We start from the raw sequence: 18,235 nt of genomic DNA, 5'->3' as shown, positions 1-18,235 counted from the left end.
ACCCTGTGCCAGGGCCTGCCCACCCTCCCAGGGAAGGATTCCTACCCATGGAGCCCCCTCAGCCATATATGATGGATTTCACAGGAAAAGTGCAGGAGCTGGTGATATCTCCAGCACCTCTCTAGGCAAAGAGAAGTTTTGTAGGGAGAGACACAGACAGAAGTCTGGGAAAAACAATGGGACAATGTCCAAAAGGCAAGAGAAGATGACACGTGCCACGGGAGGGGTGAAATGCCCCAGGCAGGATATTTTAAGCCCTCTCTTCATGTCCCAAATGTCACTGTTGCTCTGCCCTGGCACTGCAGCTCTGTGGCATTGTGCTGCCTGCACCCCCTCTGCACGCCCAGGGAAACCTGCTCTGTGTCCATCTGTCCTCCTGCTGCCAGCCTGGCTTTATTCTGTGTGGATCTGACAGTCCAGAACATTTTTGATGCATCCAGGCCTCAGTTTCTTGGCTGGCAGCAGCAGTTCTCCCAGGGCAGGACATGCCTGTGGTGCTGCTGCTGTTTCTGCCCATACCTGAGCCCGTCCTCTCTCCAAACTTGGGCTGCGAGGCAGCTGCAGTCACCAGGTTGAGTCTCTCGCTGTTCAAAAGCCTTTCCAGGCATCCTGGAGAGCAAACACACTTTCCAAAAGGGATTTCTCACAGTGGCTGATGGCTCAGGTCATGTTTTCAGTGGTGGGGCTGTGCAATGTAACCTCAGAGAAGGAAGATTTTCCTGTCCTTTTCTCATCAGAACACGTTGTGCTGATTTGCATTGTGCAGCCAGGGCAAAAATCACCCTTTTGTCTCTTCAAAGGAGGTGTTGATGCCCACAAACACTCTAAGTGGACTTCAGCACGTGGGGTTGGGTTCAACCCTGCTGCTGGAGGTGCTCTCCTGCCCTGCAGTGCCCAGCCCAAACACCAAAGCCAAAGGAAATGTTAGTCCCAAATATTAAATGTGTCTCTAAAGTGAAATAAACTCTTGCTGAAGCACTTGAGTCTAATCCAGATCCAGGAAAGGAGTCATCTGGAGAAATGTAGGCAGGATATCTTGGATGGTGGTGCAAGGATAGAACCACAGAATCATGGAATGGTTTGGGTTAGAAGGGAATTTATGGGCAGGGACACCTTCCACTATCCCAGGTTTCTCAGAGCTCCATCCAACCTGGCCTTGCACACTTCCAGGGATGGGACAGCCGAGACTTCTCTGGGCAAACTCTTCCCATGCCTCACCACACTCCCAGGGAAGAATTCCCACAGTCATATCCCCACCTACAAATACATCCCCCCCAAAAAAATCTGAATTTCCCTTCCACTCAGACGAAACCTGGAGCTGTGTAAAATTCCAGGGCGCTTCAGTTGTAACCTCCAGGCAGTCAGAAGTGGGGCTGGGGCTGTCACTGACCTTCCCTAATCCACATCCCTACTCCATCAGTGTCCTTCCCTATGATTCCTCTTCCAGGATTTCCATCTGCTGCTGAGACCATGCTGGATCCCGAGGTAAGGGCTGGATCACAGCTCCAGTTCCAGTCCTGGGAGGTTTAAAAACGTTAATCTCACCTGTTAAAGACAGGCAACACCCAGAACTGATCCAAGATTGTTGGTTTACAGGTCTCCTCTGTGGGAAGAGCACCAGAAATGCTCCAACACCGGGAATACAGTTTTTTGTGGAGCCAGAGAGTTACTCAAACCAGGATTAACCCATGGGAAATGTTGAGGTTTCCCTTTTCTTCCACAGCAACACCCTCCTAGAAACAAAAAGCAGTTTTTCCTCCACAACTGCTGCATCCCTGGAGGGTTCAATGCCAACCCTTGGATTGATTTCCACATTATTATTTTCTTGTCCCATATGACTCTTTCAGCAGCTTTTCCACATTTCCTCCTGGCACAGAGATTCCATAAGCAGTAACCAACATAAACTTTGCAGATAAGTCAATATCGATTTCCCCCTTTTCTGAAGACATTCAAAGCCAAAGCATTTTGTTTTCCACATGCTTCGCTGAATTTGAATATAAAGCATTATTTTGCATTCTCATGGCAGTTTCACACCACCCCAAAAGAGGGGAAATTGTCTTTTCCAGTGCCTGAAGCTGATACAAACCCTTATGGCCCAGGCTGTGCTGTTAATTGGGAGCCTGTGCCCCGGCTCAGCAGTGAGGATTTAGGGATGTGACCCTCTGAGCCTGGGAACAGGCTGGGAAACCTGAGGAATCTCTGCCTGCCAGAGATGCACTCCCTGCCCTTTGCAGCCCCTCGTTTTACAGCTCCAGATGTGCTGCCTGGTTTAGTCTGGATTGGGACATATTTTAAGGCACGTCTGGAGATGTGAATTCAGACCAAGCAATTCCAGGTCACTTCATCCACTCCCATTCTCACCACGCTGTGTTTTGCAGGAATCTGGATTTCCCTCAGCCTTGCTGGAGCTGTCTGGACCTCCCTGTGACTATTAGGGGTGAGTTTCAGTTTTCTAGGAAACCTGGAACAGCCCCACTAACCCAAATCTTTGGCACAGACGATAAAAATGATTTTATAACAACATCTAAGCCTCTCCACAGTGTTTCAGTAAACAGTAAACTTATTTTGGGATTGTGGCCCAGCTTCATTTTCCTCACAAAGACTATTCCATTATTAGTTTTATCCTTATGAATCTTCTCCCCAGCACTCAACCTCTTTTTAGTATTTGTAAGGGGCATCTATCATCCTGCATTAGACCTGTAAATATTCTACTTACACCAAGCACAGCACATCCCCTCTGTTTAAAATCTGGGCTGTGAGGTTTTATATAAATTTGTTTCCTTTCCGAGTTGAAAAGTCCCAAAGATAAACCCACAAGGATCCCAATGTCATGAACCACGGCCTAAGCCCAGCCTGCAGCCCAGCCCAGCCAAGGGATCCCCTTCCAGCTTGGTTTGTTGCATTGTCAACACCCAAAGGATAATAATAATTAGGAAAAAAAATAATTATCTGGAAAGCAGGTGGTAACTGAGCCTAAATGCAGGGAATGAGGAAAGGAGGGACTCCTGGAATGCATTCTTGGGAAAAATTATTCCATTGACTTTCATGATGGGTCCTAAGGCTACAAAGGGTTTAATTATAGGGCTGTGATGTAGGGATTTATAGAGATTGGGCACAGGGAGAGGAGAATATCACCCAAATTATTAATCCAAATAACTTGAAGGAGCAACCTGGTCAAACAAAGGCAGTGGAGCAGCTTTGGCTGGTGCCTGCACCATTTCTGAGGGATCAAATAAATAAAGAGCAGCGTTGGGGGGTTTTTCTCCAGGCACAGCTTTGCAGAGTGAGAATCACCTGCTCCCTCCGTCTCCACAACCCCGTCAGAAACACAGACCTCGTGCCAGCATTTCAGCTTTTCAAGATTAATTTGGTTTTATTTGCTTCATTTCCAGCAGAATGAAACACAGGATTCTCCTGGCAGGCCCAGAGGGGGCCAATTTGTTTTTCATAAGTTCCAAATTAGCCCAACGATGAGACAACTTTTCAAAAGGAGAAGTCTGAAAGCGGCTCCTTTCAGAAGAAAGTCGGAACGAGGCACTTTGTGGTTTGTTTGGTTTCTTAATGGTTTCTGTCCCCTCTCTGAAATCCTCCTGGCTGCCCAACTCAAACTCAGGATTGATTTTAGTCCAGCCAAAGGTGCAGCTGAACTATTAAATTACGTAAAACGGGAGGCCACAAAGGTCTCCTTGACACTGGCACTGGCTGCGGTGATGATAAAGTGGTGTTTTCACATGCCTGGGGTCGAATTCAATTTGTAGGGAGGATGGATAATACGAGGATGTGGCTCTTTGCTGTTTTCCCTTGAGCCCTGCCCCAGCTCTGGAGTAATGGATCCCAAAAAAAGCCTGTTGGCCCAGGGGATATTTCCTCTCCCAGTAGTCCCAATCCCAAACCACACTGGAGCAGCTTTGGGCTGTCATGTCCTCACCCCTGAGCCGTAACAGCCCACCTGGCACTGTCCCCATTCCCCACCAGCAAGGAGTTAACACCACCCCCAACCCAACCTGGCAGGAAAGGCTTTGTCAGGAGCAGATCCGTGGCAAAACTGAGTCACCGGCGCTCCGAGGTCGCTCCGGCACTGTGGTTTGGCCGCCGTCCAACCAAAGGAAGAGCAGCTGGGGCTGCAACACCCACACGAGGTACCATCAACACCCCACCATGGGGTGGTGACCCCAGCCATGTCCCCTAACCATGTGCTTTCTTTGGAGCCCCAAAACCAGTTCTTTTTTGGGTGTTTTTCCCACTTTTCCTCCCGTGTTCCGTGAGGGAGAGCTCTGCTCGTTGTGCACGCACGGAAAGAAGGGGCGAGAGGATGTTTCCCCAGTGATATCACCAGCTCTGAGTAAATTCTCTGACCGAAAGTGAGGGCCAAGGGAACAATTTGTGCTGCATCCTTTAAGTGCCAGATCTCCATTTGCGAGCAGCATTACAGGAACAATCAGGGCACTTAATAGCCAGCTGCGAAGTCATCAGGTATAAATATTTACAGAGGTCTCTTGCAACATGGACATTCCTCCAGATGCAAGAGGATCCCAGGCATTTCATGGCATTTTCACCTTCTGCAAAAAGAATCCCAGTTTAGACACGCTCAGCCATAAAACGACAGAAATAGCGTTTTATGGAAAACCCACCCTGCACCCACTCCTTGGGAGATGTTCCCTTTCCTCTCCTCTTTTGGAATGATCAAGAATCTCTGTATTTTTGACTCAAATAAGATGCTACAAAGCAAAGGTTGTTTAAGGCGTGGAGAAGCAGCATCCCGTGGAGGAGCAGTAATTGCTGAGGCGTGCAGAGGGATGAAATGAAGAGGAATAGGGTGGAATTAAGCAAAAGAAATCCCTCTTTTATGGCAAAGCTTGTCCAGCCCCTCAAAAGAAGAGTTTGAAACCTTTCTACTGAAGAGATCCAATACTCTACAAATCACCATGCTGGCAGAAGGGGCAGAGGACCTGAGGAATAATTTTTGTGGTTAGGGATAGATCCAGGGACACCCAGTCCAAACACAGAGAAGATTTTCAGCAAAAAAGAGACCTCCAGCCCACCTTGTGCATTCACGGCCTTTCCACATTGCCATTATTAAAACCATCCCTCGGTTTCTGTGCTGCTTCATCACCTTTTTCCTTACTCTAAATGCAAATCCTCGTTCAATACCAGATTGCGGCTGAGAGCCTGGGAATTACAGTGGAAGAGTCCAGGTCTTTCCAGGCATTCCCTCTTTGTGTGTGAAATGCAACCAAGGAAAAAGTAACTTCAAGGAGGAGCTTTTTCTTGATGGGGAAACATGGTTTTAGGAACAGAGAATTATGGAATCATGGAGTCCTACCGTCAGCCTGATGAGATTGACCACAGCCAGGATTTGCAGCTTTCCCAGTTGTGTTATTTTTCACCCCAGACACCAATTTTCACCTGATTTGTAGGACTTTGTGATGATAAAGTGGTCTTGTGTTTATCAGCCACAGCCGGAATGGGCTGCTGGGTTCAGAAGTGAGAGCTGTCCACCGCATTTCCCCGGAAGTCTGAAGATGAGGAGGTGGAGAGGCAGCACCTCACACCACCATCAGCAGCATTTTCTAGGACCCAACACAAGCAAAATCCCAACTAAAACCTCATTGTCTTCTCATTTTTTAGGGTCACCCTGCTCTCCTTCTCCGCACACGACAGCATCCCTCCAGCATCAGCTGTGGATGCTCCAACTGGGATTGGCAAACCCAACTGGTCATTCCTCCTTTTATACCTCCAGAAACTCCCCCCATGACTTCAGTGAGGAAGAATGGCAATGCAGTCCAGGCTGGAGCCAAGATCCAGGAATTATGGCAAGTTTTCCATGCAAATCCTTTCGGTGAGTTTCTAAAAAAGTCCTAAAAGGTGCCGATTTTGTGCTGGAAAGGGAACAGAAGCCAGCATGCAATATTCCTGCCTGCCTCTTTTTACTGATTCCAGACGCCAGGCCAGGCAGGATCTGGCTATTTTCACTATCATGTTATCACTCCACAATATGTCAGCAAATTCTTGTCCAAACATGATGTTTTTTCCAAGCCACGTTTTATCACTTCTTTTCCATAATCATGACTGATAGTGAATCTAATCTGAATTGGGCTTGGAGGAGGCACGAGAACAATGAAGTGCCGTCAGCACAGGGGAGCACATCCCCTTCTTTTATTCCTGAAGCCAGGCCTCATTTCAGAACAGATCCCCTCAGTGCTGAAGCAAGGTTGGAGAGCAGAACAAGCATCCCTTCAGGCACCTGAAATTGGAAATAAATCAGGGAATGTCAAAATACAGGAATGTCAACAGGCTCTGTTCTAATTGTGCAGAGGATCCACAGCCCCTTGGAGCTGCTGGGCTGGATCTGCTGACAGCTCCAAAGGCAGGCTCTTGCCGTGGGCACATCCTTCTATCCCAGAGATCATGGAATCATGGAATGGTTTGGGTTAGAGGGGATCTTAAAGCTCATCTCATTCCACACCTTTCCAGCCTGGCCTTGGACACTTGCAGGGATCTGGAAGCTTCTCTGGGCACCGTGTGCCAGGGCCTCCCCACCCTCACATTAGGATTTCCTCCTAATATCCAACCTAATCCTACCCTCCAAAGTGAAACCTTTCTCTCCCCTCCCCTTCATTAAGTATTGCTTTCTCTTTTTTCTTTTTTTTTTTTTAATTTCCTTAATTTGTGTGTTATTTCCCTGCTTTATTAAAAACCAGTGTTTTCACTCCGAGGCATTCCCTCCCATTTCATCTTTCTTTTTGCATTGTTTTGCTTTCTTAGCTCAAACAGGTTGCAAATAAAGAAAACAGAGGTTTGGGTTGATTACAGAGGGATGTGGCACCTCATAGGTGCCAAAACACTTCAGTTTTCATCTTGTCTCAAACACTAGAAGTTAAAGAAAATCAAAACTTTTATGAGCTGTGTTCATCAAATACAACCTCCTTCCTCTGTTGAAGCCAGCACGGGCAGATCGTTCCAACAGATTTAAACCTGGAATTTTATGACTGTTTCCCATATTCAATCACAAATTCAATTCCTATTTGTGAGCCCAGCTCTTGCTAACTCAGAACCACAACCTTTTCTCCCTAAAATACCCTCTACCTGTAATGACAGCTCCCCTAATTAAGACAGGTGCCACCTTCCCAGGCCTGAAATCCAAACGAGCCCTTGGCAATCTGCTTTTTGCCACATCCAAAGTGTCGACCCAGATGAGGATAAACCTCATGGAAGCACCCAGTGACCACAGAGGGCAGTTTCCTTCTCCAGGCAGGAATATTTTTGGACAATATTGTAGGGTAAATAGGAGGAAAAGAGAAGGTTTAGCAAAGACAAATCTCTCCAAGCTGCCAAGCAAAATTAACCCTTGTCTTGATTTTTTCAGGTGTTTCCCGAGCTCTCGGGAAGGGGAATGGGTTTTGTGCTGTCACACTCAAGAGGTAACTGAGCCTTTCAAGTGCTGATCTGACTTAATCTTTCAAAAATGTGTCCAAATTGCCTGAGCAAGGTAAAGCCCATCCATCCCTGCCCTCTCCCCAAATGGAGAGATCCTTCAGAGCAACGCCTGCATTCCAGAGGTAATAACCTCCGATACCTTAAGTCAAAAAGCCAAGCCAAGCTTCCTGGGTAATGCATTTGGGATTAAGCTTAAATAGGCTCCCGTCACTAATAATGCATCTGCTCCCCACTGAGAGGTTGGGTGGGACTTGAGGGATGGAGCTCCTGCAGCGCTCCCCAAACAAACCCAGGGGTGCATGAGGAGCACCCCGAGCCCAGCCCACCCCAGTGCCCCCTTCTTGACTCCCACCCTGGCTTTGCAGGAGGGCACAAAGGGGGGAAAACAAGGGGGAAAGAAGCTGGATTCAATCCATTTTGAGCTGGCTGGATGTGTCTGGGATGGAGACAGATGCTGTTTAGACAGGCTGGGTCGGTGGGTGGCCGGCTGAGGAGACCATGGCTGTACAGTTTATAGAAGGCTCCCGGCATAAATGAACTGTTGAAGACCATTGGAAGCCTCAGTGAAATCACAACACGCAGGAACACGGGGGAGGGAGGGCAAAAAAAAAGGCTCTTTTTGAGAAAGCACCGAGAGAAAGGGATGTTTGGAGGGACTCAGGGAAAATCACAATGAGGGGGGTTCTGAAGCCGCCATTCATGAGCCCCAAAGAAAGTAAACACGCCCAGGAGGGGCTGAAAAAAAATAATAATTCCAAAAAAAGCAGATCTAAATAGTTTTCCCTGCATCAGGGCTAAGGAACAGACGTGCCTTTGCCCTGCTCCTGTCTAGTCTTGCTAGGTGGAAAGCTAATATTTGAGGTCATGCTCCAGCGGGGAATATTTGGATATTAAAAAAAAAACCTGTCCAGGCTGCTTTGCCCATTGCCAGCCTGCATGGGATAAAAAGAAAAAAAAAAAAAAAAAAGGAGCTGATTTGGAGTTTCCTGGGTTTATTTAGAGATAAGCCTGAGGTGACCTTTCACTCCCACACACACACATTCACCTAGAAATGGAACTGGCTGATCCTTGAGGTCTGTCTTCAGGAAAATCCAGAGTTGCACATGGCAAATTGCACCAGAATCCTGAAATTTGGAGACTGGCAGACTCTGGGATTGCAAGGAGAGTGGCTGGGACTGAATTCCAGCCCGTGTTCCTCACTTGGGGAACAACAATCTGCATAAGCTGCTTGTTAAGCCCCAAGACCACAAATCCAGTTTGTTCCTACATTTCCTTTTGGTGTTTCAAGATAAGAGCCAAGGACTGGAGAAACGTCCAGGATATCCCAGCTCCTCTCTCCTTTCACTCCCCTGCTCTTAAAGAAAAGGGACATCCCAAAACCTCAAAATTCAGGGAAGATCAGATAATTTTACATGGATGCACAGCATCTCCGTAGTTTTTTTTCCCCTCATCTCACACTGGAGCTGGACATTAAACTGCTCCAAATCCCATGGGAAATGTTCCGTGGTGGTGTTGGAACTGCTGGGTTAAGGGTTGGACTCAATGCTCTTAGAAGGATTTTCCAACCTGGACGATTCCACGATTCCATGATTGTATGAATCCATGAAGGAGGGAAGGACAAGGGGAAGGAAAATGTGGAAATCAATCCCAGTGTTGGGATCAGAGGTGAGCTGGGAGCAGAGGACTTCTGGAGCTCTTTGTTGATGCCACTAGTGGCACCAAAACCTCAAATATTAATAAGTTGGATGCTCAATATATTAAACAAAAGACAAAAATCACCCATTTGGGGGGATTTCTCTGGCTTTGGGACTTTTCCCTCAACATGACAGGCTGAATGTTCAGAGATGGAGACTCCCAGCATGGAGAGGATAATTTGGAGGAGGCACAAAGAGCTCTAAATCCCGAAAATGCTCGGGCAAAAACCCAGATTTCATCTCACCAAAATGGATTCAAATGGTGCAGGCTGGGAAAGAGAAACAAGCCTGAAGGAACACCAGGGCTGTGGGAATTCCAGTGTTGGAGGGATCCATGTACGAATCTGGATGCTCCTGGGCACTTCTTGGGGATGGCTCCTGGACAAAAAACAGCAAAAAGAGAAGAAAAATCAATCAAAAAACCTCTTTATGATGAGAACCTGAAGCTAAACCATTTCCATCCTGGAAATAAAACATTTCCAGGTCAGAAAAGAGGAGTTAAAATGGATCTAAAAATAATTTACTGTTCTGAACCAAGCCATGACAAATTTATCTGTGGCGTTTGGAGGATTTCTCTCCGTTTATTGGCATTGCAAGTGCTACGATGAAAAATAGAGGCATCAAAAATAAACTCTGCTACTTCATGTTTAAACTCCTGTGACTCCCTGTACTCTGGATTTTTGGGACCTTAACAAGAATTCATTCACTTAAAAAATAAAACTGTCCAGCTCTTAAAAAATGTGCAGCCTCGTCCTAATTAGTGTCTGATAAAGCAATGGAAACCATATTTCTCCCAGTTTTGAGCAAGCAAAACAAAGATTAGAATACCTAACAATAAAAATTCCTTTTGAGCGTTAAGCAAAAAGAGAGATCAGAGTGTATTTCACCGAGCAAAGGTCAGTTTATTTAATTACAAGTGCCATGGAGTATCAGAAACTGAAATATTAAATGATATTAATGCTGAAGAGGCATCTTCATGCCCATACATTACGCACGGAAGCAAGAGTTCAAAGACAATCTTAATTAATGATTTGAAATATCTCCAGCTCCCACCTTTCCCCCTCTCCATAAAAAAAACCAACCCAGGTTCATCATCCTGGGACCAGCCCCACTCCCGTTGCTCGGCAGGATAAAACTCTGATTCCCATTGCCCCGTTTAAATTGCTTCCATGGAAAAACCGAGCCGTATCAGCAGCGATTTTTCTCCTGTCTCGCCCCTGCTGCTGGTTTGATAAGGGGAGCTCTCTCCTCGCTGCGACTCCACGCTTAATTAGCTCCAGATGCAGCCTAATTAGTCGGTCTGCAGGGCGAGCATTGTTCTGTTGTCACTCGAGCCCGAGTGGAAGAGCTGAGATTGAACATGAGAACCAGATGCCGGCTGCGCGCCGCGCTCGGGGCTGCCCATCCCGGGATCCCCCTGATGCGGGGCCGAGGGATAATAAATGTTGTGTTTAAAAGCCACGGGCACAGCCAGAGCCTCCCGTGCTTCAAGGGAGGCAGCAGCATGTGAGGGAAGGGGTCACAGCTTAAAACAACCCATTCCCACTAATTCTCCGTTGGGCATCCTCGTGCCGGGATTTTGGGACAAATTGCTTTGACATCCAGCACCGTTTTGCTCAGCAGGCTTTTGGTCTCTCCCTTTCGTCACCAGATTTATCCTTTAATTCCTCTGTAATCTCACGGAGATACCTCTCATTTCAGTGCAGAGGGTTTACATGCCTTTTTGCCAGTTTCAAAGGTTGGCTTGCTGGAGGGGCATTCCTGGAATTAGGGAAATCGGCAGGAAAATCAGGTGGGCAAAGGGCCTCGCCCTAATGTCGTCTGACACACTCATAAACCTGACGTGATTTGTACAAATCAGGAGGATGAAACCCAACCAGCAGCCTCAGGAGGGTTTTGGGAACAAAAGGATGGAGGAGGAAGGGAATTTATGTTCTAAAATTTGTTGTGGTTCTGAATTTTGGGTTGTCTCAGAGCATTGGCTGAGCAAAGCTGGGGATGGTTCTTCAAATGCTCTCAGGACCACCTTGCTCTTTGATTTTATCAGATTAAATTAAGACAAAACCAGGTTTGGTGGTTGACAGGAGCTTCAGCAGCAATTTGACTTGGCGGGACTTTCTGCCAGCTCAACATTGCTAAAATTTACCACATGAAAAAGAGATTTTCTCATGCTCCAGGGACATCCATCCACATAATCCCTGGGAAAATGACAGCTCTGCCCTACGGTGGCTTTGTTCTGTTTCATTTGGAGAATGAATTGTAATGTTGTGTAGGAGATCCAGCCAAGGGGACTGACCCCAAAGCAGGAGCAGTCTGTGGAGGAGTTCTTGAAGACAAGTGGCTGAGCAAAGGCTCCTTGAGCTCAGAACAGCTCTGTGGAGTGTGCTCTTTATTCAAAATTATGATTTTGGATGTGGAACCAGCCTGACCCTCAGCAAATGACATAAAACCCCAAATTGCTTCCCCAGAAACCTCACACAAACACCACGACCGTATTATCAGCCCAGCTGGGGGAAAAGCTCTTGGTGTAAAAACAACATTTAGATGAATTGGGAGTGAAATGACTCCATGGACAAGTCCCGCAGCTCGGAGGGGTTGCAGAACAAGGTCCTTTCATTTCTCAGCTGGTTTGAAGGAAAGCCAATAAAATAAATGGGAAATGTTCCAGCTCCTCTCCACCCTCTCCCGTACCTGACATCGGTGCTGAGCTGTCCCGGTGACCTGAGCCCCACCAGCCCCATCCTATGGACACAGGGATGATGTCAGGGAATCCTCCACCACCACAGCCCCCAATGAGCCAGGAGAGATCCACGGATGTGGCTTTGTCATCCCCTGTCCATCTGTCCCTCTTCTCCTGCCAGCAGCAGCCGTGGTGCAGGAAACCCAACCCCGAGGCACGGGTTTGAGCGTGATTACAGTTTTTCCAGGCTTTCCCTGTGCCTAATTATGAGGGGGGAGTGAGGTAACCGGGTGTAGGTTTCAGGATTTGAATGGTTTGGGGGGGAACAGCGATCCCGCGCTCGTTTTCAGGGAGCTGAATGGAGATTGGCAGCTGCACTTGAGCACCAAGAGAATAAAGACAAAGCACAGTGTGGTCTGCAGTCCAGCTTCTTCTCAGAAAGTGTCTTGTGATTCAGCTGAACTCACCTAAAATAAAAGGGAATCACAGAGAATGACAGAATTGCAATTTTTTCCTGGCTTTGGTTCCCATCTTGGCAAACCAAACTATCACTGAAATCCATGCAAGAGCACCAGGCACCACATCCTCTCTGTGACTCCTGTCCTGGATGACTTCTGTGATGCAACCAGGCTGTTGAGGAGGTTCCTGGGGTGAGGGCTCTTATTTAGTATCTTTTGTACCCTTTTGAGCTGAAATCACTCAATAATTCACCATCTCCTTGAGTCCAGAGTGATCCTCCCAGGCTTGATGCCACACACACACAGAATGAGATGGAGAGAGGAAGGTTGGACGTGAATCCATATAAAACCAGGTTTTTCCATTTTTTATCCGTTTCCAAATTTCTTCCCATCAGATCCTGCGGTGAATTCACCAGAAGAAACACAGAGAGAGAGCAAAATCACTTTCATAAAATCTGGAAAAAATAATCCATCTATGGCACATCAGGTTGAGGAAGAGACATCTGGCTTTTATTACGTTTTATAAGGTTGATAGCAAATAAGGGTATTAGAGTTAATTTACTTATTTAGAGAGAAACTACTCAATCACAGAAGCCGTGATTGTGCCTGCATGTTCGGAGAGCTCCAAAATTCCCTCCAGCCTCCTCTGGGAGGGAAACGGTGCCAACGGTAAAGCAGGATTTCTTTTCCACGGAGATATTCCCAAAGGGATGCAAAGATTAGAGGAAAACCACCAGGAGTGAGTCCTTCCCAGACATCCTGGCTGCGCAGGAAAACATGCCAGGGTGGTATTTAGTGGTGGAGGTGTAGCTGGAGGATGAGGAAAAGACTCAGTCGTGGTGGGGCCAGAATTTATGGAAATGGAGATCCAAGGAGGATGAGATGCTACTGGTGAGGCAGAGGGAAAAGGGCTGAGAGAGGGCGGGTTGGAAGGAATTATAAAGGCAAGGGATGTTGCTTGAAGGAGCATCCCAGGGGGGTGTAGCTCAAAGCCAAAACGTCACCTGCAAGATGTCCCATCCACATGGCTTTCTGGAGCTCTCAGGGATCTGTCCCAGGGCTGCCTCATCCTCTGGGGGAGGAGCTTTTGTCTCTAAATCCCATCCTGTGGCCGCTGCCCTTTGTGAACCCGTGAATCCAAGCAGGAGTTTGCATTTCTCTATGCCGCAGATATCCTAAAAACCCCAGGTCTTGCTCTTCCTGCAGAATGGTTTGGACTGTTACGGGGAGGGAAGATGGGAATTCCTGTGGAAATCTGCTTGCCTCGGGTGTCATTCCACCCCTGCTGGCACCTGATAGCTCCAAGGAAGCTTTCAAGGGCCCTTTCAGCACACCTCTGTCCTGGACACTTCCACCTCAGGGCTCTCTGTCATCAGCTCTCTCTGCTGTTGCTTTAAATACAGCAGGGATGGGATTTTTTTTCCCATTTTAAGGAAGGTATAAACATTTTTAATCTCATTTTCCAGCAGCACACCTGAGATTTCCACAACGTTGCTTGTAGTTATCTTTTCTAGGGATTTTTTTTTTCCTCTCCTTTTAGTTTTCTGTTGAACTTTTGGTGGAAAAGAAATTGCTGCTGCCACCAGCTGGAGTTTTTGGGAAATAGCCTTGAAATGTTTCCTTGCATCCCACGGACACGATTCCAGCTGCTCAGACTTTAATTCCTGCTCATTGCAGTTAACTGGAAACAAATTTAAGCCCAGCTTGCTTCTTGCAGGCACAGAACAAAATTATGTGACAGCTGATGAATTTTGCTTGAGCTGGATCCTTCAGTGCCAGGAATTCAGACAGAAGCTAAATAAAATCCATTCTCAGCTGTAATTTCATCATTAAAACAGTCGTGAACAAGTGGAATTTTGGAGTCAAAAGTGGTCTGAGGAGTGTGGTCCCATCCATAATTTCTAAAAAATAAATAAACAGACCTGGAGAAATAATTGAAATAAAATTCAGGATTATCTCTTGGTAGGCGGTGCTTCCTTTGAGGGTCATGGCTTAGGGGTGGACTTGGGAGTGCTGGGATTTGGACAACCTCAAAGGTCTTTGCCAGCTTAAACGATTCCGTGGTTCTGTAGTTCTTCCCTCTCTCTCTTCTGTGATTATGTATTGATTGAAAGGGGAAAGCTGTGAATTTGGGAGTGACCAGCAGAACCCTGCGGATGGCAGAGGCTGAGACTGATTTTCACGGAGCTGAGCAAAACTTTTCAGCAGTTCTCAAGCCCCACTTCCAGCTGCAGCCAGAAATGCCCAGAAAAGACCCATAAAACAGAAAAATCCACTTTCCCCTAACTCGGTGAACCTCACTTGGATTTTCTACTCGGGGTTTACACCACCAATACCAGGGAGCAGTGCTGGAAGGGGCAAGGCAGCCCCTGAAGCCCAACCCCTCTCCAGGCGAGGTGATTTATGCCCGGAGCTGAGTGCCCAGATGGATGCTCTGGGCTGCTTTGCAGCAATGCCACTCACAGATAACTTTTGATTTAATCCATACCACACGGGGCTGACCCTTGGCTTTTAACCCTGAGACCTTGGCTGTTCTGGCTAAAGGAACTACTGTCTGTCCTCTGATAACCCTGCCAGAGCTCAGCTGGGGCTGATATCTCACACGGGTGTTTCTTGATAAGGATATGGAATCAGTGAGCAGCTAGAAATGACCACCCGGGCAAGATTTTGTATTTAAACCCCAGGAGGGCAAGATTTTCTCTGCTTTTTAGGCCTTGGATGGATCCAGAATTTTTTGGGGACACCCACGTTTCCCAGCCATGTTCAACAGCTCTAAAGGTCATCCCTGGACGAGCTCTGCACCTGTTCCTGTTCCATCAGAGCAGAGGCAGGGCTGTCCCTGAAAATATTCCCATGCCATAAATCCCTTTCCCAAACCACAACATGCACATTTCTTACTTTTTATATTTAATATTTATATGCCAACCCCAGTGCTGGCATGGGCTGCATTTCACCATCGTAGGATTTAAAATTCAACCTCAATTTTAAATATATTTCTCTTTCTACCACCTCAAAGTGAATTTGGCTTTTCCAAGCCAAAGCCATCGCTGTCTCTAGGTTGCCATTCCAGCTTCTCCTATTAGCCAAAGCATCTTGAATAATGCCTTTTTTTTTTTGTTATTCATTCATTCTTTTAATTTAAGTAATTAATTCCTTCCTTTTATAGCTCTGGGAGTCTGTATCTAAATCCCATGGATTATTTTCGTCCTTCTTCCACCTTAAATTCAGCTCCATCCCCTCTCCTGTTTTCCCAGGAGATGGGAGAGAAGCCCTTGGAAGCATGAAAGACATGAAACAAAAAGGGGGGGAAAGGGAGAAAAAAAGATTAAATGATGGCCAGGAAGACCAGGAATCCCTTGAGGAAGAGAAACACTGACGGGAATAAAAATTAAATGACAGTCAGCAAGAGCAGGAATCCCTTGAGGAAGAGGAACTCTGCCTGGAAAAGGAGGCTCTGCTGGACGTGCATTCCCCAGAGAGTGCGTGGTGGAGAAGAATTCGGGTCTCACCTACCCCTCGCCTCGGTGGGATTTATCGCCCTGCTCCAGGAAAGGCCAGGAATGATGGATTCGGTGCTCTGCTGGGAAAACAGCCCTGCTCCGGTGGTAACTGGCCACGGCCGGAGCCTGCGGAGCGCCGGGAGTGCGTGGGGGCTGGATGCGTTTGCTGATAAGGGGCCGGGTTTTATCTCCAACAGAATTTTAGACTAATCTGGGCTTTTAAAGAGAAATGTGTTTGGGAGAAGTCTGGCTGAGCCGCAGGTGGCTCTGGGGAGGGGGTGTTGCTGGAGGGATGCTCGGCATTTTTTGGGGAGGTGGTGCTGGAGGAGGTGGTTTGGGGTGGAAGGTGGCGCTGCCAGAGCCCAGGGTGGTCCTGGCAGGGTGCCGGGAGGGTTTCCATGGGGATCCAGCTGGATCTGCCACACCTGGATTGCAGATAATGCCCAACAGGAGTGCTCAGGGCTTCCCACTCCGAGTAGGGATGCACAGCTGGCAGATTGGCAGGAGAGAGATGCGGTGCTGCCCTCCTTTTAAAAGGGAGCATAGGCAAAGCTTTCCAAAAATTGGATTTGCCCAAGCCCACAAAGATCCATCATTCTCCCAGAGCTATGACAGTTTAAAGTCTGCTGTCTCCCCATCCCTCTCCACCCTTCTTATTCCAACATCTGAAGGAGGAACAGAGAGGAATGAAAGTGATAAAAAACTGCTATAAAATGTTTAATATCTATAAATCAAGTCTGCAGCTCCAGCACTGACTTTTGCCTTTCCCTCACAAAGACTGAACAGTTGCATAAGAAAATAACTCCCAGTCTCAGCCATCCTGGCTGCAATCAATAATGCCAGAAATTAATTTTGGGATTAAAGGGACATTTCTGTGCTTGAAGCAGGCAGGTGAGAGGCTTTAATTAAGCAATTAAATGAGGTTCAATTCAGTCCCAGAGGTGACGGATTTCTTTATCCCCCTGCAGGTATAAATAGGTTGGATAACTGGATCCTTGGCAGGGGGTAAGGAACTTCCCCACTGACAACAGGACCTGAGCTGTGGAAGTTTTCCAGCACCCAAGAAGAGCCAGCCAGGCAGGTTCCATCTTCATGGATGGCCCTGCACCTTGGGAATTGCTGTTTTGAGGTCTATAAACATCCCAGGCTTTATTTGGGGCTGCGGAGGAGATGGAGGATGCAGGGACTGAGGGATCCATGTGCAGTCATTGTCCTTGGCAGGGTGCTCCCTGCCTGGGAGGATGGAATGTGCTCATTCCCCTTGGGCACAGGCTCTTCCTGCTCTCTCTGTGGCTTTGCACAACATTCCAGGTTAAGATTTTGCCCTTCAACACAGTCAGAGCTTTAGACAAGCAACCAAATCATCCAGGATTGGGCAAATCCCTTGTTTCTCCAGCCTCAGCTGAATGGGAATCACCAATTCTGGCAACAATCTGTCTTTCCTCCAGCTCACCATCCCTACATCTTCTTCTCCCCAGGATGTTTCCCCCAAGGTCATACTCCAGCAGTTCTCGAGGTCATTCCCACTTAGCAACTCTGCAGGAAAGGAAATATTCAAAAAACACTCTGCTTATTTCTTGTCTTGTGTGCAAAGATTTCTAAGGGCAGCAGGCAAACAGGTTACCTAAAATTCAATTTATTTCCCTCTGCATTTTTATCTGTGGCTCTGAATTGCTTTTAAAACTTGGGACTCGCTGTGATGGTAAAAAATGAGGAAGAGAGGAGGTTAAAGTCACCTTTCACCTTTGCATCCTTCCATGGGGGACTTTGGGGTTTTATTTGCAGCTCTTTGCTCCATCTTTTCCATCCACACCCAGAGCAGAGGAATCTGGAGCCAGGATTTGGAGTTCCAGATGCAACAGGGAGATACACAAGTTCCTCAAGGAACAGGAACTCAGAGGCAGCCGCTGTGCCCAGCACTCACCAAGCATTTATATCTCCACATTTAAAAATTCTAAAAAATAAATCATTGGTAAAGGTAAGCACAGAAGAAAAACATGAGGGAAACATTTGGCAAAGCGTGGTGGCCCAAGGAAAATCCAAACAATAGTCTGGGAGGGACAACGACAGGGGCGGAAGGGAAAGGCTGCAGATCCGTGTGCCACGGGAAGGCTTGGATTTAACTGGAGCTGGGACCTCTTGGACACAAACCCACAACCCCAGTTCTGTGGAGGCTCCCGAAGCTCTGGCATGTCCCTTTGGCGTCGCTCCCTGTCCCGTTGCGTGGTGGTGACGTGGTTTTGTCTGGCCCAAAGTCTCCCTCTACAGACCGATCCCCATCCCTGCCACATCCCTGTTCCGCTCTCCCTCGGTGGTTGGGATCTGTTGTTGTCTGTTTGGATCTCTGACAACGTGAGGTTTGCATGCTCGTTTGCCTGTGCAAAGCCTTTCCTTGGGACTCATCCATCATTTTCCAAGTTAAAACAGAGCTGCTTGTCCAGAGGAAGTCATTTGTCTCTCACGAAA

This window comes from Aphelocoma coerulescens, chromosome 11 (genome assembly GCF_041296385.1).
Source record: "Aphelocoma coerulescens isolate FSJ_1873_10779 chromosome 11, UR_Acoe_1.0, whole genome shotgun sequence".
Lineage (NCBI taxonomy): Eukaryota > Metazoa > Chordata > Aves > Passeriformes > Corvidae > Aphelocoma > Aphelocoma coerulescens.
The sequence above is the reverse complement of the archived record's forward strand: the minus strand, read 5'-3'. Positions refer to the sequence as shown.